Source organism: Manis pentadactyla, chromosome 3 (assembly GCF_030020395.1).
Source record: "Manis pentadactyla isolate mManPen7 chromosome 3, mManPen7.hap1, whole genome shotgun sequence".
Classification (NCBI taxonomy): Eukaryota; Metazoa; Chordata; class Mammalia; order Pholidota; family Manidae; genus Manis; species Manis pentadactyla.
Window position 1 is genome coordinate 8108817 of NC_080021.1, and position 27312 is coordinate 8136128.

A 27312-nucleotide genomic window follows, 5' to 3' on the forward strand; every position below is an offset into this window, starting at 1 on the left:
TGCCAGCAAGAGGGCCCTGGCAAACACCCTTGGGAAAATGTGCTTCTCACTTTACATCTTGGGTCACTGAGCTGGGCAGGCAATTACTTCTCACCCCCTTTCTGGATGAGACAGCTGAGGTCCAAGAGGTAAAGCCACTTGCCCAGTGGGGCATGGCCGGGAAGCCGAGGAAGGGTTAGCAACTCCCAATTGTTTCGGCTTCATCTTACTGACTTCAGGGGGATCAGGAGGTTGATGCAGCAGCCAAGAAGCTTGGCAGGCTCTTCGTGGTCAGGGGGTCACAGAGCAGGAGGAGCATGGGAATTTTACCCTTAACCATGTCCTGTTTCACTTGGCCCTCCCTATAAGGCTGGCAGAGCCAAACTGCCAGCAAGTTCCTGCCCTTGGGTGGCCGTCAGGAATTCTGCCTTCTAAATCGGGCTGATTGCTTTGGACAAGTTGTCCAGCCTCCCTGTCCTCATCTTCCCATTTATAAGTCTGGGATAATAATAGCTTCCTCTCTTTGGGGATCATTTCAAGGCCCTTTTTTTCTTTTTGAACAGGATTACATCATTTGTTCCCCTTAATTTGCTTTGTTTGGGTAGGCAGAACATTATTTTCAGCCAGCAGCCAGTAATCACTAATCACACTGACAGCTTGTAAAAAATGCACTGTCAAATATACCTCAAGTCTAGATCTCCACTTGCTACTGAAACCTTGGCCTAGGAGTGGGTTTTAGCCGCTATTCAGGACCTCATAGCTGCCGTTAGAGGTGGGAACCCCAGGTACAGCTGGGAGACCCTGGGGAATTCAGTCTACCCATCTGAGTTTCCACCTCTTCAACCATAAAGGGAGGGAGGTGGACTAAAAGACTTTAGGGTCCTCTTTGGGGATGCTGCTCTGACTCTACCTTCATTAATCATTTAATAAAAGTAGTTCTCAGTCACCCTGGTTCCTCTCAACCCTCCCCTTTCACCCCCTTCCAGACAGTTACTGGCGTAAACCTAATCATCTCACTCCATTTGAAACTCCTCTGCTAGCAGAGGAAGGGACAAGAAAATTTTGGTGTCCTCACAAAGCTATATATGAAGTCATTTAAAATGACGTAGATAAGGAGGAACTTTCTATCACATGGGGAAATGAGGGGCTTAATTTAGGCAAGAAAGACAGAATGCAAAATTATGCAACATCTCTGTAATTAAAAATGCTGGATGAACACTAGAAGGATATATCACAAGATGTTAACAGTGGTTAATTGACACCCCTACTAAGCGTCAGAGCTGGGCCTCAAACTCGGGTCCCTAGGAGGAAAGAACATGACTAAGTTGTTAGAGAAACAGCATGGATAATAAATGCCCGGCACTTTGAGGAGTTCAAAGACAAAAGAATATATTGCAATTGGGACATGGACTGGAAGAACCTATTTAGAGAAGTCATCACTGGTATCTACCATCAACTTTGCTATGGATTACAATCAAGTAAGGTTAGTTACTGCATTTTTTCCAGATCATTCACTTTATTCCTTTCCTTGAGCAAAATTTCACTGTAGACTATTAGTGCTGAGAGGGACCTCAGGGCTCATGAGTCTAGGAGTTTTCAACCTGAATGAAATGAAGCCATGTTTTGTTCATCCTTCAGAACCATCTTCCAAATATCTACAGAAGCTAAGCAATAAATCCTTGGCACCCTAAGCAGTGAAATATTTTTATTTGTTCTATTAGATCACCGTTAGAGGTCCTAGATTTAAATAGGTAAATTACTTGGTAATTCAGTCAAACATCATGTCCTTTTTTTCTGGGCTGGACCACTGCCTTTGAAATTACTCTTTCTTCAAAAAGATAGGTTATTTATCCTGGTCTTAGCATGTCAGGTATTCCGAGATGCTCCAGACGCCAAAGCTAACAGTTCCCTTTCCCACCGATCAGCCAGTGCTTTCTGGACACAGCTCTAATTGTCACACACTGATTGCAGCCATGTCCCCACTGCTGAGGCTCACTTCCTGGAAAACAGGAGGTAATATGAGCTAAGAGAGTGTAGACTCATGGAAGTAGGTAAAAATCACTCGATGGATGATTTTCTTAAATAAAAGGGTCAGTTTTAAACAAACAAAATGATCCTACTTTTTAAGGTGATGGAGTACAAGGCCATTGACACTGGGAAACAATCTCTCACAACAGAAAAAGTATGTAAGACAAGACATCAGGCAGTATTTTCATGGAATTGGCATCACTTGGAATTGGGAGACCAGAAGTCAAATCCCAAGCTCTTTATATTTCCTCCATGGATTTTTTGCAAGTTCCCAAGCCACCTTAAACTTCATTATTGCCATCCACAAAAATGGGGCTCACAGATCTAGCACATAACTGACACGCCAGAAAATGCAAGTGGAATATAAAGTTAAAGAGAAAGAAAAACTCAATAGCTCTTGTATATCACATATTTCATGACATATATATATGTATTTTGAAATGTATATATTTCAAAATAAAACACATGAGAGCACCATTTTATCTATCACTGTAGATGATTAGTGCTGAAAGGTACTTCAGGGCTCAGGAGTCTAGGAATTTTCAACCTGGAGACATGTACCTCTAATGGTTCTGTAGATACACTGCCTGCAAATGTGAGGTGGATATCTGTAGTCTTTACCTCCCCAGTATCCGTTGCCCCATCTCATGGTAATAATACCCTAATTATCTTTTGGGAAACCACTCTGTTCTGCTCTCCACATGCTTCAGGTGGACCCCACCCACCCTCTGTTTAAGGGACGTGCACATGGCCAATCTGGCATCTATCCCACTACCCACAGGGATGGTGTCAGGCCTGAGCTGGGCTTTTAACAGCACCATGAGTAAGTGTTATGCTCTTTATGCTGAGGTTGCTCAACTAGTGGGATGTCAGCCTGCATTGCTGACAGATCTATTTGCAATTCCTTGGGAGACCCTTCCTGAAAAAAAAGCCAACTCAGCAGGCAGTTACCAAGAGGTACACAGGCATCTTGTGGGTTCCTAATCCAGCTATACCCAAAGCAATGACTTCTCCAAAACTTTTGAGGACCATGAACATTACCCTGCCTTTTGGTGGATACCAATTTGAGCTGGGTCCCTTCACTTGTGTCCAAAAGAATCCTGACCAATACAAGAGATTTCATGAATTCTTTGAAATAGTATGCAAATTTTTTGTAAATAAGCATAGGTATATTTTCCTAGGGAGAAGATCAGAAGTCTTAATGGATTCCTGAACTAAAACAACTAAAACTGTTGTAATCCAAAGCTCACATTTTACAGATGAGGCAGTCGAGGTGCATGTCAAAAGAGTAACTTGCCTCTGGTCACACAGCAAGAAGGTAACAGAACAATGACCAGAATTCAGTTCTGTGACTCATCCTAACCCTCCATCTCCCTCCTCACCAGGAAAGCCCACCTGTGGACACTCAAAATCACTAGGGAGCTCCTAACCATCACCAAGTGCAGGCTCCCCTAGACCAAGTAAGTCAGAATGTCCTGGGAGGGGGATTTTTTTCACCAATGTTTTAAAAAGCTCCCTGCAAGATTCTACCATGAAGTTAGGATGAGAACCCCTGCCTTACAACATTTAAACAATGAAGAAACACACACAATCCAACTTATCTAATTATCACTAGTAAACATTAAATGAATACCTTACTAACATAAATTAAATATCGTACTCTACCCAGGCATTGTGCTGGGTGTTGAGGTGCAAAACTGAAAAAGACATACAACTGAAAAATACTTCATGTCTTATGTAGAAGTAAGTAAGAACCATCCATCCAAAACAGGACTACTTTTCATCTGCAACGGAATGGAATTCTTGGAAGCCCTGCCTTCAACCTCTCAGCCACCTAACTCTCTCTTGGGCTCTCAAATTAAGTAAATAGTTCCTTTAGGAGACACAGCTGAGTGTTTACACTGGTTTGGCACAGTCTGGCAATGTATCACATTTGAGTATATTTACAAAAGGGTAGCATTTAAGGGTAGAGTTTTTGTGCAACTGGAGTTAAATTCTATTAGCATAAAATTGACTGCTACATCAATAAGATGTTTTATATAAGCCTCATGGTAACTACAAAGCAAAAAAAAAAGGTAGGTTCACAAAAGATAAAGGAATGAAAGTACACCACCACGGCAAATCATCAATTCACAAAGGAAGGCAGCAAGGGAGGTAGAAAGGAACAAGGGACCTACAAAACAGCTAGAAAACAATAAGATGGCATTAGTAAGCCTTTACCTATTAAGAATTACTCTAAATTTAAATGAATTGGATTCTCCCATCAAAGGGCATAGAATGGTTTGATGGATGAAAAAACAAGACTGCTATATGCTGTCTCTAAGAGACTCATTTCAGCTTTAAGGACACACGTAGGTCCAAAGTGAAAAGACAGAAGAAGATATTCCATGCAAGCGGAAATCTAAAAAGAGTAGGGGTAGCAATACGTTTTTTTTAAAAAAATAGACTTCAAGCCAAAAATGCTAACAAAAGATAAAGAAGTTCAGTTAATCAAGAAGATATAACAACCATTAAATATATATGCACCCAACATTGGAGTACCCGAACATATTAAGCAAATACTAACAGACCTGAAGGAAATAACAGACAAAAAATACAATAATAGTAAGGGACTGCAATACCTCACTTTCAGCAATGGAAAGATCATCCAGACAGAGTCATAAGGGAAACTTTGGACTTGAACCATACTTTAGACCAAAAGGATCTGACGGACATGTGCAAAACATCCTATCCAAAGCAGAAGAATGTACATTCTTCTCAAGGACACACAAACATTCTCCAGGATAGATCATGTGATAGGTCCAAAACAAGTCTTAGCAAATTTAAGAATATTGAAATCATAACAAGTATCTTTTCCAACCACAATGGTATGAAACTAAAAATCAGTAAGGAGGAAAATAGGAAAATTCACAAATATGTGGAAATTAAACAACATTCCTGAACAACCAAAGAGGAAATCAAAAAATATTTTGAAACAAATGAATATGCAAACACAACACATCAAAGTCTATGGGATGCCATAGAAGCAGTTCTAAGAAGAAAGTTTATAATGATTACTGTGCTCTATATACATTTAACTCATTTATGTATTACAGCAACATGATGGATTTTATTCACCCTGTTTTTTCAGATGAAGAAACTGAGTCTTTTCAAGGCAAAGTTAACTTGCTCAAGATCATACAACCAATAAGTGGTGGATGAGGAATTCAAACTTCCATCTATATGACTTTTCATGATGCTAAATATTTAAAAGTGAATGTTTATACAATTGGTTTGATTAAATACCAAAAATTACTCACAAAATAACTGTTTAAAACTGAATTCTACTAAAAAGTTGATGTGCATGAGGCCACATTCAGAATGAACTGAGGCTACAATTGAAGTCTGTTTTCTGTGAATACAAAGCTATGTTCACACCATATTTAAGGGGCTAATATGTGGACTGGCACTATGTTAAACACAGCTTAATTAATAATAATGTTCTTAATGGAAACAATAAAATTATAAATGAAGTTGCCTGCCAGCCTTTTTTACTTGGCACAGCCAGCCCAATCTTAGACCCTTATCTGCCTTCATTATGTAGTTGATCTCTGAACATCAGTTACTTATGGTCTATCATTCACATACAGTTAGCACCCAGAATGCCCTGGAGCTTGTATTTCTTTGCATGAACTAGTAACTTAAGAGTAAAAGCTAAATCTACCTTCTTCCTTATTTTCTTTATGATTGTTTTTATTGAATTATAGTTGATATTCAATATTATAGTGGTTTCAAATGTACAACATAGTGACTTGACAGTTACACATTATTAAATCTTCACTCCAACTAGTGTAGTTACTGTCAACATAGAAAGGTGTTACAAAATTATTGACTCTATTCTCTATGCTGTACTTTCAACCCTGTGACTAATTTATATTATGATTGAGATTTTGTGCCTCTTTATCCCCCTCACCTCTTTCACCCGCCCACCCCAACCCCTTCCCCATAGTAACCATCAATCACTTCTCAGTGTCTGTGAGTCTATTCCTGTTTTGCTCATTTTGTTTTGTTTTTAGATTCCATATATAAGTGAAATCATATGGTATTTATCTTTCTTCACCTGGCTTATTTCACTTAGCATAATACCCTCTAAGTGAATCCATGTTGTCACTCAATTCCTTATTTTCTACCTCAAATACTCTAGTCCCAGAACAGGTCTTGCACATTCCTTCTTCCATACCTTTGCTTATGCTGTTCTAGCAGTAGTTTTGCTTACTCAACCTACCTAGGACTCATTCTGTCCTACGCTTTCTTCAAAGACCAATGAAACCCACACAAAGTAAATACAAGCAACTTAAATATTCCTCTGCTGTCACTGCCCTAGGAGATGTTTAGACACAGGAAGTGTCAAGGGGCTACAAAAAAGAGGCTCCATTTTCAAGCTGGACTTTGTATCAGTCAGCTTTTGTTGTATAACAATTAAGAACAGAAATCTTGGTGTCTTATGACAATAAACTTACACATCTACATCTAGAATTGATCTAGGCTGGGCTCCTTTAGTTTTATCTCCAAGTGCAAGTTAGGTCCAGAAATGCTCCATACATTTCTCATTCTCCTTGGTGTATAAGCTTCCTGAGGCATGTTGTTCTCACAGACACACAAGAAAGACAGGGGCACTAGAGAGTAAGCCTAATCATGCAAGCATACTTCAAGCTTCGTCCCAGAGCACATCTGCTAACATCCTATTGGCCAGTTCTAATCACATGGCCAAGGCCAAAGTCTGGGAGTGGAGACAGTACTTTCCTCTCATGTGGAAGTGGGAAGGGAGTGGATATTTGCTAAACAATAAATAATCTCTATAGACACTACCATGTGTTTAAAATGTCCCTTCTTTTGCCACAAAAGGATGGAGAATGCAACCCAAACAAAGAGGCAGAAAGCACATCAGGACAGAAGGCAGAGAAACAGAACATAGCTGCAGTACCCATGGCCTCTCCTTGGATAATAAGTCCAGTAGATGGAGCACTTTGGAAAACAGGTTAGAAGGCAGCAACGTCTTCTCAGCAAGAAAGTATTACTGGCAGGAACTTAAAGGGAACCAGAATCTGGGAACATCACACACAGTTGATAGGAGTATGAACTGGAAACATTTTGTAGAGAGATTTATCAATACATATCACAATTTGTAAAGCCACATGTCCTTTGATCCAGCAGTGCCACAGCTAAGGATGTACTCTATGGATGGACTGTAGTAAATACACACAGATTACATTCATTTGTTTGTTGTAGCAAAAAAATTTTAAAGTGAAAATAAATACAAGTAGAAGAGAAAGAGAAAACAAATTGAGTACACATCTCCAAAGGCCTGGTTAAGTGAATTATGGTATATCATAGGGGTGTATTATAAAGCTATTAAAAATAATAAGTTGAATCTATGCACGCTAATTCATTTATTTAAACAAAAAACTTTCGTGTGTCTACCGTGAGCCAAATCCTGTTCTTGGCACTGGAGATGTATGTAGCAGAAAATGAGCAGTCTCTCTCTTCTCAAGGAGAAAGAGTAGTGGAAGACAATTAATAAGACAACAAATAAGTAAGATAATCTCAGACAGTGATAAGTGCTATGTGAAAATACAACAGGATGATGTGGTGAAGGCAGCCTGGGAGAAGGACCACCTTAGACGGGTGTCTATGGATGGCCTCTCTGGGAAAGCAATGCATGAGCCGAGACCTGAGTAACAAGAAGGGGCCAACCCCTTCTTGAAGACTATGAAGATCTAGGGGAAGAACATTCCGGCGAGAGGAAACAGGAAGGGTACAGGCTCTGAGTGGGGAATGAGCTTGGTTTATTGAAAGAAAGGACCAAATGCCTCTGCAGTGGGAGCAGAATGAGCAGGAAAACAGTGGGAAAAGATGAGGTTGGAGAAATATAGAAGTTTCTTCTGTTCCACCTCCTACATTTTTGTCCTTGATTTCTCCATCTGTAAGATGGAGTTACTAACCATTGACAGCTTCTGTCTCCTAGGATTTCTGCAAGAAGTCTGTGCAATGGGCAGGACAGGAATCAGTCCCCTCTTTACAGGTGAGGAAACTGAGATGCGGAAAGCATAGTGACTTTGACCTAAATCGTATTTCGTGGCCAGTAGAGTCAGGATTCAAATGCAAGTCTCCTTATCACAATGGTCTTTCCACTAGCCATAACCTCTTCCACCTCCTTTGTGAATTTCAATACAAGCAACCCTAAATTCTCAGGCAAGTATTTATAACCTCCAATTCTTTTTTAGAGGGATTTGTCCTCAATGTTGTTGTGGACAAACTTGAGTTTTTCAGTTTGCAGCTTAGAGCCACGCATGGGTTTTATTTTCAATATAGTTTGTTGCTTACATATTTATTTCACCTACCAAAGTGTGACAAGAGCACACTCTGGAAGTGCCCACGCTGCAGAACTTGGATAGGCTGGGAGGCTGGGGCAGGGACACACGGAGAAGGACGCCAACACTGCCCACTCTACGCCCCCAAGCTCGCACAGCCTGTAAACTCTGAGACTAGAATTTGAACTGTTATCTGTCCAAATCACAAGTGTGTGCTTTTTCCAATAATTCGTGTGTGTACAGCAGAGCACCTGACAGATGGTAATAGCTCAGGTAACGTCAGCTGCCCTTACAGTATTGCATACTGCATTGTTAGAAGTGTCTCTCCCCCGTCAGCAGTCAGCTGGTATAATGGCAAGGTATCCACACAAACACCCAAGGGACGAAAGAGATGAGATTGTGAGGATTTTGGATAATTTCCATGCCATGAATTCTCTCTTCGTAATTTACACAAAAGCCTGGCAGTCTCACTCCATTTCTCAGAACAGAATCTGCTGGGGACTGGAGATTAATCAGACTTCATTAATTCTGCAAAATAAACCATGACATGTTTACCTTCGCACTCAGAGGCATTATCATAAATCACTAAAATTAAAGCTCACCTGTCTGAGCAGAGGCACAGCCTACACTCAAGCCCAGGGAGCAGAAGGTCACAGCATCAGTGGCTTCCCAATGGCTTCATTTCTTTCTGAGCCTTCCTGGGACCAGCAGGACCAGCTGTACACTGCTCCAGTTTGATCATTAACAGAGTCATGAACATTAGCCCAACAGTTTTGAAGGGGCTCTAGTGCTGTGTGTTTATTTGTGCTTGGAATAAGTAAAGACTAAGTTACATTTGGAGATGAGAGGTTTGAAAGGCACTGATTTGTTTTTCCCCACCAGAGCTTCTTAAGTCAAAGCCTGAAGCAGCCTTAGAGATCCCGAAAGGATTAGTAATGTGTCCAAGGTCAGAAAGTCATGAAGAGCATATTGGGGACCAGAACCCAGGACTCCTGGTTCCCAGTCAAGTATCTTTCCACTCCAAAGCACCTGTCTAGGGGCTTGGAGTTGATTAGAACACATGCAAAATATGTATTCCCTCCTGGGAAGCATACGCTGCTTACCTTACTCTTGGCCACATGACTTCCTTTGGGCAGGGAACAGAAGCAGACCCCTGCAGACGGGTAGAAACATGCCTACACACTTGCACAGGCTCTGCCTTTAGCACGAGAAGACTGTCCCCTGATGAGCCTATGGGTCCAGGGAAGATGAGGTACTCATGGAGCAGACCCAGATCCAGCCTGCACCTAGTCCTGCCTGGCCTCGACCAGCGGGCCCCCAGCTGATGCATATGCAGGCATGAAATAAATGCCTCTCTCCGCAGATGTTTGTGGTTGCATATCATGCAATGGTCATTGACTGATTCAAGGCTTATCCTGCAAACAAATGTACAATTCCTATGATTCAGAATGAGGCATGAGAAGGAGCCTTGGCTTCAGCAGACTTTAATTTGAATCTTGGTTTGGGCACTTAATTGCTTTGGGATCTCAGCAATATCATTAAAACTCTCTGAAACTCAGTATCGTGAACTCTGAAATGCAAGTAAGAATATTTATCTATAAGGGGATGCTATGGACTGAATTACGTCTCCCCAAAAATCATGTTGAAGCCTTAACACCTCCCAAATGTGGCTGTACTTGGAGATGGGGCCCATAAAGAAGTAATTCAGGTTAAGTGAGGTTACATGGGTGGAGCCCTGATCCTCTCTCTCTGTCTTCATCTCTGTCTCTTCTCCCACCTTGTGAGGACACAGGGAGAAGGCCAGGAGAGAGTCTCACAGGAACAGAACCCTGCTGATGGACTTCCAGCCTCCAGAAGTGCAGAAATAAATTTCTGTTGTTTAAGCCACCCATGCTGTGGTATTTTGTTAGAGCAGTGAAAGCAGACCAATATATAGGAGATGATCAGAACCAGAAACTCAGAATTTCTTATTAACTACCTAGCACATAGAGGAATTTAGCTCACAAACCTCTAGCTGGAGAGTTGAGAAAATTCCCTGTGTCATAAGTACACTTTCCTCTAATGTGGTCATAAAACGCTGATTTTTAGATGAGCACATGACACCCAAAATAACAACCCTATTTCCCAGGTTTCTACACAGTTAGTGTGATTTGGCTGTGTGGCAAAGTTCTGCCCAGGACATCAGTGGAATGCGGACATGATGGCTGGAGTTCCTTTTGGAGTAGGAAACCACATGCCATGTAACACAGAAAGGAGGGACAAGCCTAGGTTCTAGTGCCTGGATGTCCACCCTGGACTATGGGCTTCTTTAACACGAGGAAATAGAAGCTAATAATTGGATCAAGTCACTGTTATTTAAAGCATCCCTACTCAGCATTCCTTGGGAGCGCATTAGAAATGCCAGTTCTTAGTCTCCCTACAGACCTATCTAATCAGAATCTCTGGGGCCCAGAAATCTGTGTTTTAACAAGCTCTCTGGGTGATTTTTATGCTAACTAAAAGTTGTGAGGCACTGATTAAGAGTTTTCCAGCACAGATGCCTAACCTGGTAATTGACAGAGGAGTTCTAAATTGCAGGTTTTGTCAAGGACGTGGTGAAGGCTTAAAAGGCAAATGATACAAAGCCAGGAAGGATGGCAAAGGCAGTAACTGACAGTGTCAAGGCTTAAAATGATTTTGACAGAGTGGAACACTGGACCAAAGCCCAGAAGGTAAGATGTAATGGGGATATATAAAAAGCAAAGCAAAATGTTATTTTGTATTGAAGGGAATATAAAATGTTCTCTTTGCCTTCTTAAATTAAAAAGAAGAAATGTAAAATCACATACTTTAAAATACAGCAAATAGTGCTATAAATCCATGCCAATTATGACTAGTGAAAGGAACGAGGGAAGGAGAGGTCAGCAAAGGGAGAGAAAGCAAAACCCAGAGTAACAGAGACACCAGGTCAAGGACAGGGAAAAAGAGAATTGAGGATCCCATTCAGGGTCATACTGTGGATCCTGAGATGATCTTCACAGCTCAAGGTAACCAACATAGTGAGTCACATTCTGTTGAAAGTTACCATGTGCCAGGCACTGCACTGCATATTTTACTGCAAATTTATCTTCTCTGGAACTTTATGAGGTAATATCTATTATTATTGTTTCTTCTCAGAGCAGAAACTGAAGCAGAGAGAGGTTGAGTAATTTTCCCAAGGCCACACAGCGACCACAAGGTGGAAGCAGGAAATGAACCCAGGTGGCCGGGGTTTGGGGCTGTGACCTGCAGCCACTCTACCCTAGGTTGCTTTCCCACTCTTGTGACTGATTCTTCTGATCCAAAGCCTGGCGTAAAAGTGAGGAAATCTACTACCTCATGTAACTGTAAGTGCGGAGGTGGGATGGGATCCAGATGCCGCATGATAATCAGCTCAAAGACTCCCTCGGACAGAAGTTGTTTCTTCCTGTGTGCTATTGCCCTCAGCATCTGGCTGCATCCTTAGGATGAATCTCCTCACGGTGCCAAGATGGCAGCCAGGAGTCTCAAAGCGTTGTGCTTTCTTTTTCTTGGCCAGTGAGTGAGAGGAATCTTGCCTCAAGCATGGAATATACTGGAATATATTTCCCTTAATGCAGTTTTATTGTATCGATGTAGGCAAATGACCATTCTTAGACAATAGGGCTCATCAGTGGGAATGCTATGAGTTGATGGTGATAGATTTCTTAGGACTAACCCTGGAGTCAGGAATGAGGTCACCAAATCAGCGCTGTGTGGGACCCAGGACAAATGGGCTCCGCTATTAGTTGTGATTCTCTTCCTTTTTTCTTCTGAAGAAAATCAAGTTTCCTTGATTTTTTCTGTTTGAATCCTAGCAAAATAATAAATACTAAAAATCATAAAATATCCATTAGAAAGCAATTTGGGTATAGAACAATAAACTGTTACTGCTTATTCACTCTTCAACGGCCATCTTAAACTTCAGAAGCATCATAGGGAAAAACATTTTGGGGCAGTAACCCTTGTGCTTTCCTTTGACAAGTGAAATTGTGTTCTGTAGTTGGGAGCAAGCATGTGGTAGCAGTAGTAGGTGTTTTAGGAGAAGGAAGGTGTCCAGAATTTATTGAATGCCTAGGTGCCAAGAATGATGGCTCATGCTTAATTGTTTCCATCATCACAAGGAGATGATATCCCCGTTTTAGAGATGAGACTACCAAGGGTCAGAATTCTTGTGCAATTTGCTCCATGTTAATCAGCTAGTCAAGTGGCAGAGGTGGATTTCAAACTCAAGTCTCTGATGCTACAACCCAAGTTCGTGCCACCATACCATACCAACCCAACCCGGGATCATTTTCATTTGCTTACGTTATTAGCATTGAACCTTTTCACTTAAATTCTTGGCTTCTTCTTACTGCTCTCTGGCCCAGGTTAGTTGTGAGAACTAGTCTTTGCTTGTAACAGATTTTATTAAAATTTCTACTTATTGAACACTTACTATGTGCCAAGAACTTTGCTAAATGCTTTCTGCATAAAATCTCAGTTTAACCTGCCAATAACCATGATGCAGTTTATTCTGGAGAGTGCTTTGAGTGCAAGTGATAGACTCCCAGATCAAACATCACGTACCAGTGGCCACATCTATAATTCTTCCCCAGTTACGACTTTCTCTGGACTTAACTGCAGCTATCTTCAATTTATCTGGCTTCAGTGGGAGAATCACATTCCACAAGCCACTTCGTTCAATTGAAAAGATCTAATTAGTGCCACCTTAATCAATTCAGAGTTTTTAATAGAAGGCCTTGCCTTCTATTGGTCTTTGCCACAAGGCTGAATTTTAATCAGGTCATTGTCACTTAAAACCCCAGTTTTATCTTTGTTTGGAAATCAGATACAAGTATATCCTCTATTCCTCTGAGTCCTCAAATTTCTAGACATTTATATTCCTTTCAATCTCTCCAAAATGGACAATTCTTTCCTAAGCTTAAATTTTTCTGTAGTATGTCATCGTGTCCAGACCACAGCACCTCAGGCATGTAACATTTGGTTTCATAATGTTTTTGCCTAAAACCACAAGCTTATTCAGTACATATCCATGTGCCTTCCCAGTAATCATAGGTGACAGCTTTACCAAATATATAGTCACTAGATAACATGGGTGGCCATTTTTCCATCCTTCAACAACATATTTTTTATTTCCCATTCCTAAGCTCCAGAGTTAATGCCCCATAATTTAGGTTTTCTGCAATGGTAGCATCTCAATTATAAGTCCCAATTGTTAAATCAATCAGCTCAGCCTAATTAATGCTAGAGTAACAGCAAACAAGCCCCAAATCTTTACAACAGGAAAGATTGATGCTTTGCTGATGTCCATGTTCTTCACAGGCTGGCTGTGATTTTACTCCATGTCCTCTTTATTCGAGGATTCAGACTGAAGACACAGACACTTTCAGGGACATGCCAGCTTGTGGCAGAGGAAAAAGAAAAACTGTCTGTTTAGAAATGACACATGTATTTCTGGTCACATTCCATTGACCAAAGCAAGTCTCAGTCAAGCCTGACGTCAGTGGGTGAAAATTACTCTCTTTTCATAGGAAAGGGCAGCAGGGAAACCCACTTTGAAGACAGCAAATAATAAACTTTACCCCATGGTGTACTGGTAAGTATTTAACAATTGGCCTTGGAGGGTAAAACCCCTGATTTGTAGCACCTGCTAATACTATGGTGTAAAGGTCCCCACAATGGCCAATTTCAAACTACCAAAGAGATGCCACTGAATGCAGATTTAGGAAGAGATGTGCCTGAGCAGCTCTTGTGAACCAGTGTGAGCAAGCCACACTGAATCCCCCACCTTAAGTCAATTATTATTAAACATAAGTTGAGCTATGCCCATTCCACAGTGAACATGAAATCTTGGTATGGACTAGAGGAAGGGAGGCACACCAGGAGAATATTTTATGACTCAGCATAAACCTGCCTTAAACCTAAACTAAGGATTTGCAGTGGAGATGAGGAGGATTTAGACAACTCAAAATTAAGTCTTCACATTATTTGCTATTCCTGTAATAATTGACAAATTCAACTGGAGAGGAGGAATGTGAGACTGAAATAAAAATACTGTTTTGCCTCTATAAGTAAGAGTCAGTCCCACGTTCCTCTTTTGCAGAAATTCTTATTAAGAATTGGCTCTCTTCCAAGAAAAATATGGTAGCGATCATTCAAAACCCTTTAATGCCAAGTTATTCCTGATAGGACCTGCTGAGTGAGTATACTTCTCTATTTTTGTATATGTTCACAATTTTCCAGTAAAACGTTTGTATGAAATGTCCCTGAGCTTGGAATTAGCTCTTACGTACATCAGTTTTAAGTTTTTTGTTGTTGTTGTGTTTTTTTTTCAAAGAATACCCTTTAAGTGCACTGACATCACCATTGGGTGACACTGAGACAGCGGCTTACTTGCTGTGAATTTGTTTCCCCATTGGCAAGATGGGATCACAACTCCTACCTTGTAAGGCTGTTTTGAAGCTTCAAACATCTGTCATAGACATAAGGTGCCAAAAGAGTATCTTGCACATGGTAGTCACTCAACAAATAATCATTATCATGTACTACGAGGATACTGATCAGAATTATCATGATTATTATTGAGCCATGGGTCTAGAGGTTTGAGTTACTATTTAAAATAGACCGGGGCTTTATTCAGTAGCTCCAGAGCAGTTAGCAGGAGTAATTTGGCTGTTGACTTTGAGTACATCTGACAGGAATGACTTTTGTAGCACCCCTGGAAGCCTTCATGTTATTGTAATTTAACAAAAGTCATCTGTCCAGTTGTTCGTGCATTATATTTACTGGCCTCTAACTTGGCTCCAAATGTCTGTCCAACGTTAGTCTCAGGGTAAAATCTTGGCCTGCGGTGGGTGGATCCTGAACCCCATGGGTGGATCCTGAACCCCATCTTCATGGAGAATGGAAAGCTTATTCAACTATGCTCCAGTCTCCTCCATAATGATTCTGACATAAAATATCAAGAGGAAATTCCACCTCCTACTCCACAGCAATTCTGGAGAAGCTGAGGGCCATTTAAATCCAGATGCCTGGCATAATACTGCACGCCACATGACGTCCTAGGACAAACACCACAGAGAGATCATGATGATGAATCATAGAAAGGATTGCAGCCACCTTCCTAGGGGTCAACTCATTCATTCTTCCTGAGTTGCTGTGAATAGTCAAGATTGTTATTTCAGACTTCCTTGGCTGAAAACATAATGAGGAGGAAGATGCCGATGCTTATAATGACAACAGTAAAAACTGTGGAAGTTGCCTGAGACTCTGCATCCCACTGTGTGTTGTGCATCTGTGTGTGTGACTATGTATATATGCGTATTAGTTCCTCCTGAGTGGCTTTTTGAAAACTATCAGCTTCTGGAACTGCACATAACAATTTTCCAACAGGATAGTCATACATAGTAAAGCCATCAAAGACTTGGAAGCAATTTAATAAAGACTACCAGAGGCAGAGGCTTACTTTATTGGGTGTCCCCAAATTAAGAATTTAATGGTACTTGTATGAACTGCTCCACAAACTTGGGGTGCAAATACAGTCATATTATTTACTGTTTTAAGTTAAGCCATTAGGTAAAACTTGCTGCTATAACAAGTAAATCCCTACATTTTCATTTATTTCTTGCTCATGTAACAGTCCAAATGAAATGTTTCAAGGTGAAGATCAACTTTGCTCCACAGAATGATCAGGAATCCAAACCTGACTGCACTCTTTCCTGGACAATAAAACCATTTACTTCTTCTACTAAAGGTGGTTTCCCTAGTACTCTTAGGGGACCCTAAAAGCAGCTGACTTAACTTCCTAGCACCTCTCCTAATAGGGCTAAGAAGAAAAAAAAGGAAGACTAAAAATGTACATAAAAGCTTTATATTCACTGAGGCATTCTGGTGTAATAGATTGTTTGAAATAATGAACCAGGTGTCATTTCCAGGTTTTAGTGGATGAGTGTTTGAAATAAAGAGATTTTGGAGAACACCTTCTTATGTAAAGTCACATAAATAAACTGAAAAAAAAAGCATAGGCTATTTTTTTTTTGAGGGAATAAGTTAAGTTTTTCCAAGAATTTTCATTAGTGTTCAATACATTTGTTGAATCCAGACTTTTGAATCATGCCTGGAAGTTAGATGCTCAATTATTTATTATAATAAATAAACCAATGATAGTGATATCCATCTAATAAGCCCTTTGAAATATGCACACACCTTTAGATAAAACTTTGTGCAACAAAATTCATTTACATTTTTGAGACAATAACTGATAGACATTCCACAAGTATTTATTTATTTGTATTATCAAAGGTATAATCAGGATAATTTAAATTGCCAAAATAGACAAAGTTGTGCCTTGTAACATGTCACTCAGGACACCTATATATGTTTATGCAAATTGAATAGTGTACAGGCCCAGAGGATGTCATTCACATAGACTGCCATATAAATAGCTCCCCCTATAGTTGGGCAGTGCACAGCATGCACACACCCGGTAATTTCAATATGTCAGTCTTGGCTGGCTTTGTGAGAGGAGCTGGTTCACCTTTTTGATCACCAGGACTGATCAAGCTGGAATTCTGGCTAACTGGGTAGATGTGGGCTCTCACTTCCCAACTTCTTCAACACCTCCTCCTACAAATTTCTGTTCTGGTCAAAGATAATGACCTTCCCAGAGAGGGGAGAGTGCCGTCTGGTCAAAGCTTTGCTTGTAAACTCTGCAGGAGCTCCGCTCAAACTCCTGGCTACTCAGTAATCCTGGAGCAAGAATACCTTGAGGCAGGAACTGATTGTTTTTCCCCTCTTTCTAATGAGGCCCTTAAACATACACCTACACGATGGCTTTTCTCCTAACTCAACTTTCTACAGATTGCCTTTTAAATACCGAATTCACCTTAGCAGTCCATGAACTGATGTCACTAATTCAAAAACGTTTTCATTGTCTAGCCTCCAGAAGGGCCCCAGCTGGATCCTTCATATCCCAAAGAGGCCAACTTTAAACATATTATCCTTATATGTTCAACATCTGTATTAAAAAATGAAACCATTAAGATTTCAGTTCTGCAAAAATAATTCTGGAAAAAAAGAAAAACAAGACCCTGTCACTTGGGCTAACTTGTGCATATTCACTGCATGTAATACAATCACATTTCTTTCTGTTGAAGCAAAGGGTGCACTAATTTCTCCGATAAAAAATAGGTCCTTTGGTCATAACAAAACAGGTAAGAAAAGGAAATGCAGAAGTCAGTAGCAACTGCAGGGGAATACTTTCTATAATCGTCTATTTCCAAATTAGGTGAACTTGTAATCAAATCCTGGCTTCGCCAACAAAAACAAACACAACTAACACAACTAACAACAGGCATAGTATTTCCCTTCCTTAAGCTTGGTTTCCTTTCCTGCATTTTTAGATACGAATGCCTACGACAGAGGGTTGTTTTGGAATTAACTGAGTTAGTGAATGGAAAATAATATGTTGAGTCCCTGATATATGGAAGGTTTTTAATACCTCATTACTACCCTTTCATTCATTTGTTGTTATTTTAAGTACCTACTTGTTACTTGCATAATACTGTGCATGCCTTTGTGAAGAATCAAATAAATGGTATAGCTTTTTTCCTTATGGGGCTTGTAATACATTTTTTCATTCAATAAACAATTACTGAGGGTCCATTATGTGCCAGGCACCCTGGTGGGTGTCAGAGTAACACATTGTAAAGTAAGCCAAGGCCCCTGTCCTCAGGTAACTCACATTTTAGTGGAAAAGACAAGACATGTAAATACATATGGTATATTTACAACAAAGAATAATAAGAGCTACACCAGACAAATGTAGTATGGCTGTTCTTGCAGACCTAGACAGTATAGATGAGATTAACCAAGTGGAAGAGGCCTGAGCAGAGAATTCCAGGTAGGTGAACTTGTGAGACCCGACATGCATGAGAGGCTATAAGTTTTGAAAATCCACAGAGCAAGGCAATTCTTGCAGAAGTAGTGGGAGACATGACTGAACAAAGTAGCTGAGGATGAAACATGAAAAGCCATTGAAGTTTGGTCTCCTTCCCGAAGAGGCAAGGAGGAGCATTGGAAGACTTTTAAGTTTTATGGAGATAAACTCAGTTCTGTGCTTTTCAGAAAAGTCCTTCTGGAATAAGGAGTACGGTGGAAGTTGGGCTGGACAGATTAGGTTTTTGTGCAGATGAGAGAAACGAGGGCTTGCACTAGGGCATGGTCAAGTGGGTAGGGAAGCATTCATGGCTCCAACAGCCATTTAAGAGGATGGCGATATGCAATCCAAAGACTTATAGAATGGAGATGGAGACAAATTGAGGATGATTCATGCTACCTAGTATTTGGCAGTGCCATTAACATGATCAGGAAAGAAAGGACAAAGTTTGGTGAGGACTTTAACACCTAGTGAGTTAAACAGCATATCAAGAGGGGAACAATATTATTTACAAGAGTATCACCAGGCTTTAGATTATTGTGCAGGATGAGACAAAGGAACAAATTCTACCAGCTCAGAAAAAGCAAACAATGTTTGATTTTTTTCAAGACTATTCCTTGCATATTTTTTCCCACTTTTCTGGGAGCAACACCACTGATACACTTTAGAGTTATTTGCCTATTATCTCATCCTTAATAACATCTGAAAAATCTCTCATTCTAAGTCTACAGCATCAGTTATTAAGAAATTATGACCTCTTCATCCCTGAATTTACTACTTTTTGCTCTGCTAAGTATCTAGTGCCACTGCCAAAGACCTATTTCATTAGTGGGACCATGTAATTTCTCATGCATTTTAGAGTAGCCCAAGATTTGTTGAGAATATATAACTCCCCAGAAAAATCTTTGGTTCTTAGATACAAAAAAGATACAGCCTGCCCCTAAGAACTTTATGAAATAGGCAGGGAGCCCATTCCACCATTCAGTAGCTATGGAAGCAAGGAACAGGAACAGCCAAACCCTGCATGGAGGTTTAAAGAAGTTTCTGTAGGTGACACACACATAAATCACAGAACACAAAGTCTACTAGGAATAGTGTCCGAAGCAAAGTGTATAACAAATGCTCTGGTAAAGGAGCTAATTCATTCCAACTGAGTAGACCAAGCAAGACTTTTTGGAAGAGACTACATTTTTGTTGGAACTTGGAAGGATCAAGTGAATTAATTCCTGGAAGCAAAGTGGGATAAGGTCACGGTTGAAGGCTTTGGGTGATGTCCCTTATCAAGATCAAGTTCAGGTTTGGGGCTATAAGACAGGGAAGGAGATAAGACATACACCTTTAAAAAGTTAAAAGCAATTTTAGAGTTACATAGTACTAGAGATTTCAAGAAATATCACTAGTCAATAAGTGATTAATAGCTAAGTTAGAGGAAAGATGGTGGCATGAGAAGCCTCATCCCAAAACCACATATAATATGAAAATATAGTTAATACAACCAATCCTGAAAGAGCAACAGGCAAGAAGGCTGCGCCAGACTGCATACACCTGGAGAAAAGAACAAATGTCACGGAACTGGGTAATGTACCAAAGCCGTGATCCAGCAGGACCCAAACCCTTCCCCCACCCTAGCTCACTGGCAGGAGGAAGACAAACAGAGCTGGGAGGGGTGTAAGCCTAGGACTGTTGAACACCCAGCCCTGGAGATCTGCTATGGGAGCACAAACCTGCCCTGCATGGTGCTCTGGAGATTAGTGGGGTAGGAAAGCTAAGATCGGTGGAATACTTGGAGATACTGAGATCTCAGCCACTTGTAGAAACAGGGATCCACATCCTGCTATTCTGGGACAAAAGAAAGGCAGGCAGTCTGAGAGGCTTTCCAACAGCGAGAGCGCTGCTAAAGGGGCAAGGATTGCACAGAGATTGCTGCTCAGAAGAAAGGACAGGTGGACAAAACTATCTGGGCACACTCTGCCCAGCAGGTTGAGAACTTTCAGGAACTTCAGGTGCTCCATCCTCCTGGCTGGCACAGGCTCGCAAACTGTCAGCCCCTGCACTGGTGTCAGGTGAGCCAGAAAGAGGCCCCACCTAGGGCAGCAACAAACGCAAATGCAAAGCATAGAGGTTTACACCTGTGTGCTGGGCCCACAGGTTCCTGCAGGGGAGACAGGCACAGTGGCAGAGAAGCAGGAAACAGCTCTTTCCTCCACACAGGCACCAGAGCCACTTCCCTACAACCCCCAACATCACTCCAGGGGCTGAGAAGCTCCAGCGAGTTAACCTATTGGGCACAAGAGGGCACCACATAGATATATGAAACATCAAAGGAACCTGGTTCAAACCAAAATCCCACAAACACCAAAAAAATGACAAAGTGAAACTGAACTCATCAATCTTTCTGAAAGAGATTTCAAAATAAAAATCATAAACATGTTCATGGAGGTACAGAAAAATACTCAAGAACTCAGGGAAGAATTCCAGATGGAGATCCAACAAAGGACTATAATATCTGAAATGAAACATACAATGGAGGGATTTAAAAGCAGATTAGATGTAGTAGAGGTGATGATAATTGGAATAGAAATTAGAGAAGGAAATACAAAGAAGCTGAGGCACAGAGAGAAATAGGATCTCTAGGAATGAAATTATATTGAGAGACATGTATGACCAATCTAAATGGAACAATATTCCATTATAGGGGTCACAGAAGAAGTAGAGAGAGAAAAAGGGATAGAAAGTGTCTCTGAGGAGGTAATTGCTGAAAAGTTCTCCAATATGGGGAAGGACATAGTCTCTCAGGCCATGGAGGTGCACAGATCTCCCGACACAACAGACCAAAGGAAGACAATGCCAAGACACATAATAATTAAAATGGGAAAGATCAAGGATAAGGACAGACTTTTAAAAGCAGCTAGAGAGATAAAAAAGGTAACATAGAAAGGGAAATCCATCAGGCCATCATCAGACTTTTCAACAAAAAACTTACAGGACAGAAGGGAGTGGAATGATATATTTAATGCAATGAAGCAGAAGGGCATCAAACCAAGAATACTCCACCTGGCAAGATTATCATTTAAATTTGAAGGAGGGATTAAACAATTTTCAGATAAGCAAAAGCTGAGAGAATTTACCTCCCACAAACCGTCTCTACAGTGTATTTTGGAGGGACTGCTATAGATGACAGTGTTCCTAAGGCTAAATAGGTGTTACCAGGGGAAATAAAACCACAGTAAAGAAAGTAGAACAATTAATTACTAAGCAGACGCAAAAAAAAATCAAATACCCCCAAAGTCAAGCAAGGGATAGACAAAGAGTACAGAATATGATACCTAATATATAAAGAATGGAGGTGAAATAAAAAGGAGGAAAAAAAAAAGAACCTTCAGGTTGTGTTCATAATAGCATACTAAGTGAGTTAAATTGGACTGTTAGATAGTAAGGATGTTACCCTAGAACCTTTGGTAACAACAACTCTGAACCCTGAAATGACAATAAGTACATATCTATCAATAATCACCCTAAATGTAAATGATCTGAATGCACCAATCAAGACATAAGAGTCACTGAATAGATAAAAAAACAAAACCCATCTATATGCTGCCTACAAGAGGCTCACTTCAAATCCAAAGACATACACAGACTAAAAGTGAAGGGATGGAAAAAGATATTTCATGCAACTAATAGGGAGAAAAAAGCAGGAGTTGCAGTACTTGTATCAGACAAAATAGACTTCAAAACAAAGAAAGTAACAAGAGACAAAGTAGGATATAACGTAATGACAAAGGGGTCAGTCCAACAAGGGGATATAAGCATTATAAATATCTATGCACCCAACACAGGATCACCTATATATGTGAAACACATACTTAAAGACTTAAAGGGGGAAATAAAATGCAATGCATTCAGTCTAGGAGACTTTAACACTCCACTCACTCCAAAGGACAGATCAACCAGACAGAAAATAAGTAAGGAAACCGAGGCTCTGAACAACACATCAGAACAGATGGACCTAACAGACATCTACAGAACTCTACAACCAAAAATACCAGAATACACATTCTTCTCAAGTGCATGTGGAACATTTTCAAGAATAGATCATATACCAGGACACAAAAAGAGCCTCAGTGAATTCAAAAAGACTGAAATTGTACCAACCAGTGTCTCAGACCACAAAGGTATGAACCTAGAAATAAATTACACAAAGTAAATGAAAAATCCCACAAACACATGGAGGCTTCACAACATGCTCCTAAATAATCAATGGATCAATGACCAAATCAAAACAGAGATCAAGCAATATATGGAGACAAATGATAACAATAATTCAACAATGCAAAATCTGTGGGACACAGCGAAGGCTATGCTAAGAGCAAAGTATATTGCAATACAGGCCTACCTCAGGAAAGAAGAACAATCCCATATGTACACTCTAAACTCAAAATTAATGAAACTAGAAAAAGAAGAACAAATGAAGCCCAAAGTCAATAGAAGGAGGAATGTAATAAAGATCAGAGCAGAAATAAATAAAATTGAGAAGAATAAAACAATAGAATCAACGACAGCAAGAGCTGAGTCTTCGAGAAAATAAACAAAATAGATAAAACCCTAGCCAGACTTATCAAGAAAAAGAGAATCTACACACATAAACAGAATCAGAAATGAGAAAGGAAAAATCACTACAGACACCACAGAAATGCAAAGAATTATTAGAGAATACTATCAAAAATTATATGCCAACAAACTGGATAACCTAGAAGGAATGGAAAACTTTCTAGAAAATACAACCTTCCAAGGCTGATCCAGAAAGAAACAGAAAATCTGAACAGACCAATTACTAGCAATAACATTGAACTGGTAATCAAAAAACTACCTAAGAACAAAATCCTGGACCAGGTGGCGTCACTGCTGAATTTTATCAAACATTTAGTGAAGACCTAATACCCATCCTCCTTAAAGTTTTCCAAAGAGCAGAAGAAGAGGGAATACTTCCAAACTCATTCTATAAGGCCAGCATCACTCTAATACCAAAATGAAGCAAAGACATCACAAAAAAAGAAAAGTACAGACCAATATCCCTGATGAACATAGATGCAAAAATACTCAACAAAATATTAGCAAACCAAATTCAAAAATACATAAAAAAGATCATCCATCATGATAAAGTAGGATTTATTCCAGGGATGCAAGGATGGTACAATATTAGAAAATCCATCAACATCATCCACATCATCAACAAAAAGAAGGACAAAAACCTCATATCATCTCCACAGATAATGAAAAAGCATTTGACAAAATTCAATATTCATTCATGATAAAAACTCTCAACAAAATGGGAATAGAAGGCAAGTACCTCAACATAATAGAGGCTGTATATGACAAATCCACAGCCAACATTATACTTAACAGCAAAAAGCTGAAAGCTTTTCCTTTATGATCGGGAACAAGACAAGGATGCCCACTCTCCCCACTTCTATTCAGCATAGTACTGGAGGTCCTAGTCACGGCAATCAGACAACACAAAGAGATAAAAGGCATCCAGATTGCTAAGGAAGAAGTTAAACCTGTCCCTGTTTGCACATGACTTGATATTGTACATAGAAAACCCTAAAGAATCCACTCTAAAACTGCTACTAGATCTAACAATTCAGCAAAGTTGCAGGATATAAAATTAACACACAGAAATCTGTTGCATTCCTATACACTAATGATAAACTAGCAGAAAGAGAAATCAGGAAAACAATTCCATTCACAGTTCCATGAAAAAGAATTAAATACCTAGGAATAAACCTAACCAAGGAAGGGAAAGATCTATACTCTGAAAAGTATAAGACACTCATGAGAGAAATTAAAGAAGATACCAATAAATGGAAACACATCTCATCCTCATGGATAGGAAAAATTAATATTGTCAAAATGGCCATCCTGCCTAAAGCAATCTACAAATTCAATGCAATCCCTATCAAAATATCCACAGCATTATTCAACAAACTAGAGAAAATAGTTCTAAAATTCATATGGAACCACAAAAGATCCCAAATAGCCAAAGCAATCCTGGGTAGGAAGAATAAAGCAGGGGGGATTACACTCCCAGACTTCAAGCTCTACTACAAAGCCACAGTAATCAAGACAATTTGGTACTGGCACAAGAACAGACCCACAGACTAATGGAACAGACTAGAAAGCCCAGATATAAACCCAAGCTATACGATCAATTAATATACAATAACGGAGCCATGGATATACAATACAGAAATGACAGCCTCTTCAACAACCGGTTTTTGACAAAACTGGACGGCTACATTCAAGAGAATGAAACTGGATTATTATCTAACCCCATACACAAAAGTAAACTCAAAATGGATCAAAGACTTGAATGTAAGTCATGAAACCATAAAACTCTCAGACGAAAACATAAGCAAAAATCTCTTGAATATAAACATGAGCAACTTCTTCCTGAATGCATTTCCTCTGGCAAGGGAAACAAAATCGAAAATGAAAGAATGGGACTACATCAAGCTAAAATGCTTATTTACAGCAAAGGACACCATTAGCAGAACAAAAAGGTATCCTACAATATATTTGTAAATGACATATCCAATAAGGGGTTAACATCCCAAATGTATAAAGAGCTCTCATGCCTCAACATCCAAAAAGAAAATAACCCAATAAAAAAATGGGCAAAGCATCTGAACAGACAATTTTCCAAAGAACAAATTCAGATGGCCAACAGGCACATGAAGATGTTCCACATCAGTATTATCAGGGAAAAGCAAATTAAAACCACAATGAGATACCATCTCATACCAGTTAGGATGGCCAACATCCAAAAGACTAGGAACAACAAATGCTGGCGAGGATGCAGAGAAAGGGGAAGCCTCCTACACTGCTGGTTGGAACGTAAACTAGTTCAACCATTGTGGAAAGCAATATGGAGGTTCCTCAAAAAACTAAAAATAGAAATACCATTTGACCCGGGAATTCCACTCCTAGGAATTCACCTGAAGAAAACAACTCAGATTCAAAAAGACATATGCACCCCTATGTTTATCGCAACACTGTTTACAATAGCCAAGATATGGAAGCAACCTTAAGAGTCCATCAATACATGAATGGTTAAAGAAGAGGTGGTACATATACAGAATGGAATATTCATTCTTTAGAAACAAAACGTACCATTTGCAATAACATGGATGGAGCTAGAGGGTATTATGCTCAGTGAAATAAGTCGGGCAGAGTAAGACAAATACCAAATGATTTTCCTCATTTGTGGAGTATAATAGGGAAACAAAACTGAAGGGACAAAACAGCAACAGACTCACAGACTCCAAGAAGGGACTAGTGGTTACCAAAGGGGAGGGGTTGGGGAGGGCGGGTGGGGAGGGAGGAGATTGAAGGGTATTATGATTAAATTAGTACACATGGTGTGGGGGAGGTCACAGGGAAGACAGTGTAGCATAGAGAAGACAAGTAGGAATTCTGTGGCATCTTACTACACTGATGGACAATGACTGCAATGGGGCTGGCATGAGGGGGACTCGATAATATGGGTGTATGTTGTAACCACATTGTTTTTCTTGTGAAACCTTCATAAAGCCTGTGTATCAATGATACCTTAATTTTTAAATAAAAGCTAAGTTAGAGGAAGGGGCTGGAAGCACAAGTTTGAGGAACAATGAGTGCATCTGAATCATAAGTGCCTACACAGCACAGAGGTCACAGGCTCCTTGTGGGATGGAAATGCATTCTTGTCTACTTGGTGGGTGGACACTGGGTAAATATGGGTTAATGATCTTTCCTCGTTTAGCTAGAAATCGTGAGGACCTGGAGCTCCGTGCTACTGTGTTTATACTTCAAAACTTTAGAAGAAACTTAGGTGTCCCCAAGTGAAGTGAGGAAAGCGGAGTTTCGTTTGTTCAGGTGCAAATCGAGAACCCAGTGCCCTCTCACGGTTGCCCCAAGGAGGTCCAGCCCTTATTTCCATTGTTCTAAACCTTTTGAGGGATGGGAGGGGGGCTGTGGGTAAGAAGGGATCCACAGGTAGCCAAGGAAGCTCTTCACAGATTTTCCTGAAATCCCCCACCCCCCACCCCCGCCAACTTCCCCTGAGGGTAGGCCATGTAGGACAGTATTGAAATGGAAGCCTGGGTCCAGGCCACTACCTGACACCGAAAATCTTTTCATCTTTAATGTCTCCGTCCTGTTTCCCATTTGTAAAATAAGGAAGTTGTAGGCTCCATACTAACAGCTATTTAGGGTCTACCATGTGACTGGTGACGCGTTTTCCACGTTGTCTTTTAATCATCAAACTCCATTTTACTCAGGACATTAAAGTTCAGAGTGTTTAAGTTAACACAGCAATAGCGGCGTAGCCAGACTGCAATGGTTGCCTGACTGTGCAGTTCGATGCCAGTTAACTTCCCCTACACTGGGCCCCGGCCTCCCTTCCCTCAACTACCCAACCGCCTCTTTCTCCTCCTCTGAGCTCCCGGGTAACGTGCCCCTTTCACCACCGGGCATGCTCAGTCGCTGGGTAAGGTTTTCGTGAACCCCGGGAAATTTTTCACTCCGCTCCGGCAACCGAGCCCGCCCCGCCCACATCTCCTCCTTACCGGATTGGCGGAATTCAGAGAGACAACGCAGAGGCTCGATGACCTACATCCCCCCGCCCACCTCCCACCAGCGTTCCCGGCGCGCGCGCTACGAGCGTGCGTGCGTGCGTGCGTGTGAGTGAGCACGTGAGGCCCGGGAATGTGCAGAGAGGGCGGGGGCAGGAAACGGGAGAGGGGAGGGGCATCCGTTGCCATGGCAGTGACGTCAGGCGTCCGGGAGCGAACCGGCCCCTTTCCCCGCGCGCTCGCGCGCGTGCACACACAGAGACATGCACACGCGCGCGCACCGCTCTCCCTCAGACACACTGGAGGGAAAGGTCAAACTAAAGGCGAGGGAGCGGGGAGGCCGGAGGGATCCGCCGCCGCTGCCGTC

General features: G+C 40.7%; 1 long non-coding RNA gene across 1 annotated transcript in view; it reads right to left on the minus strand.

The window, feature by feature from the left end:
- The window catches only part of LOC130682795 (uncharacterized), a 109861-nt gene extending 82826 nt beyond the window's left edge, over window positions 1–27035 (minus strand). Inside the window, exon 1 of the long non-coding RNA XR_008996119.1 lies at window positions 26940–27035. This is a non-coding gene — a long non-coding RNA (uncharacterized LOC130682795). The remainder of the gene's footprint in view (window positions 1–26939) is intronic.
- Between the last annotated feature and the right edge of the window lie 277 nt (window positions 27036–27312).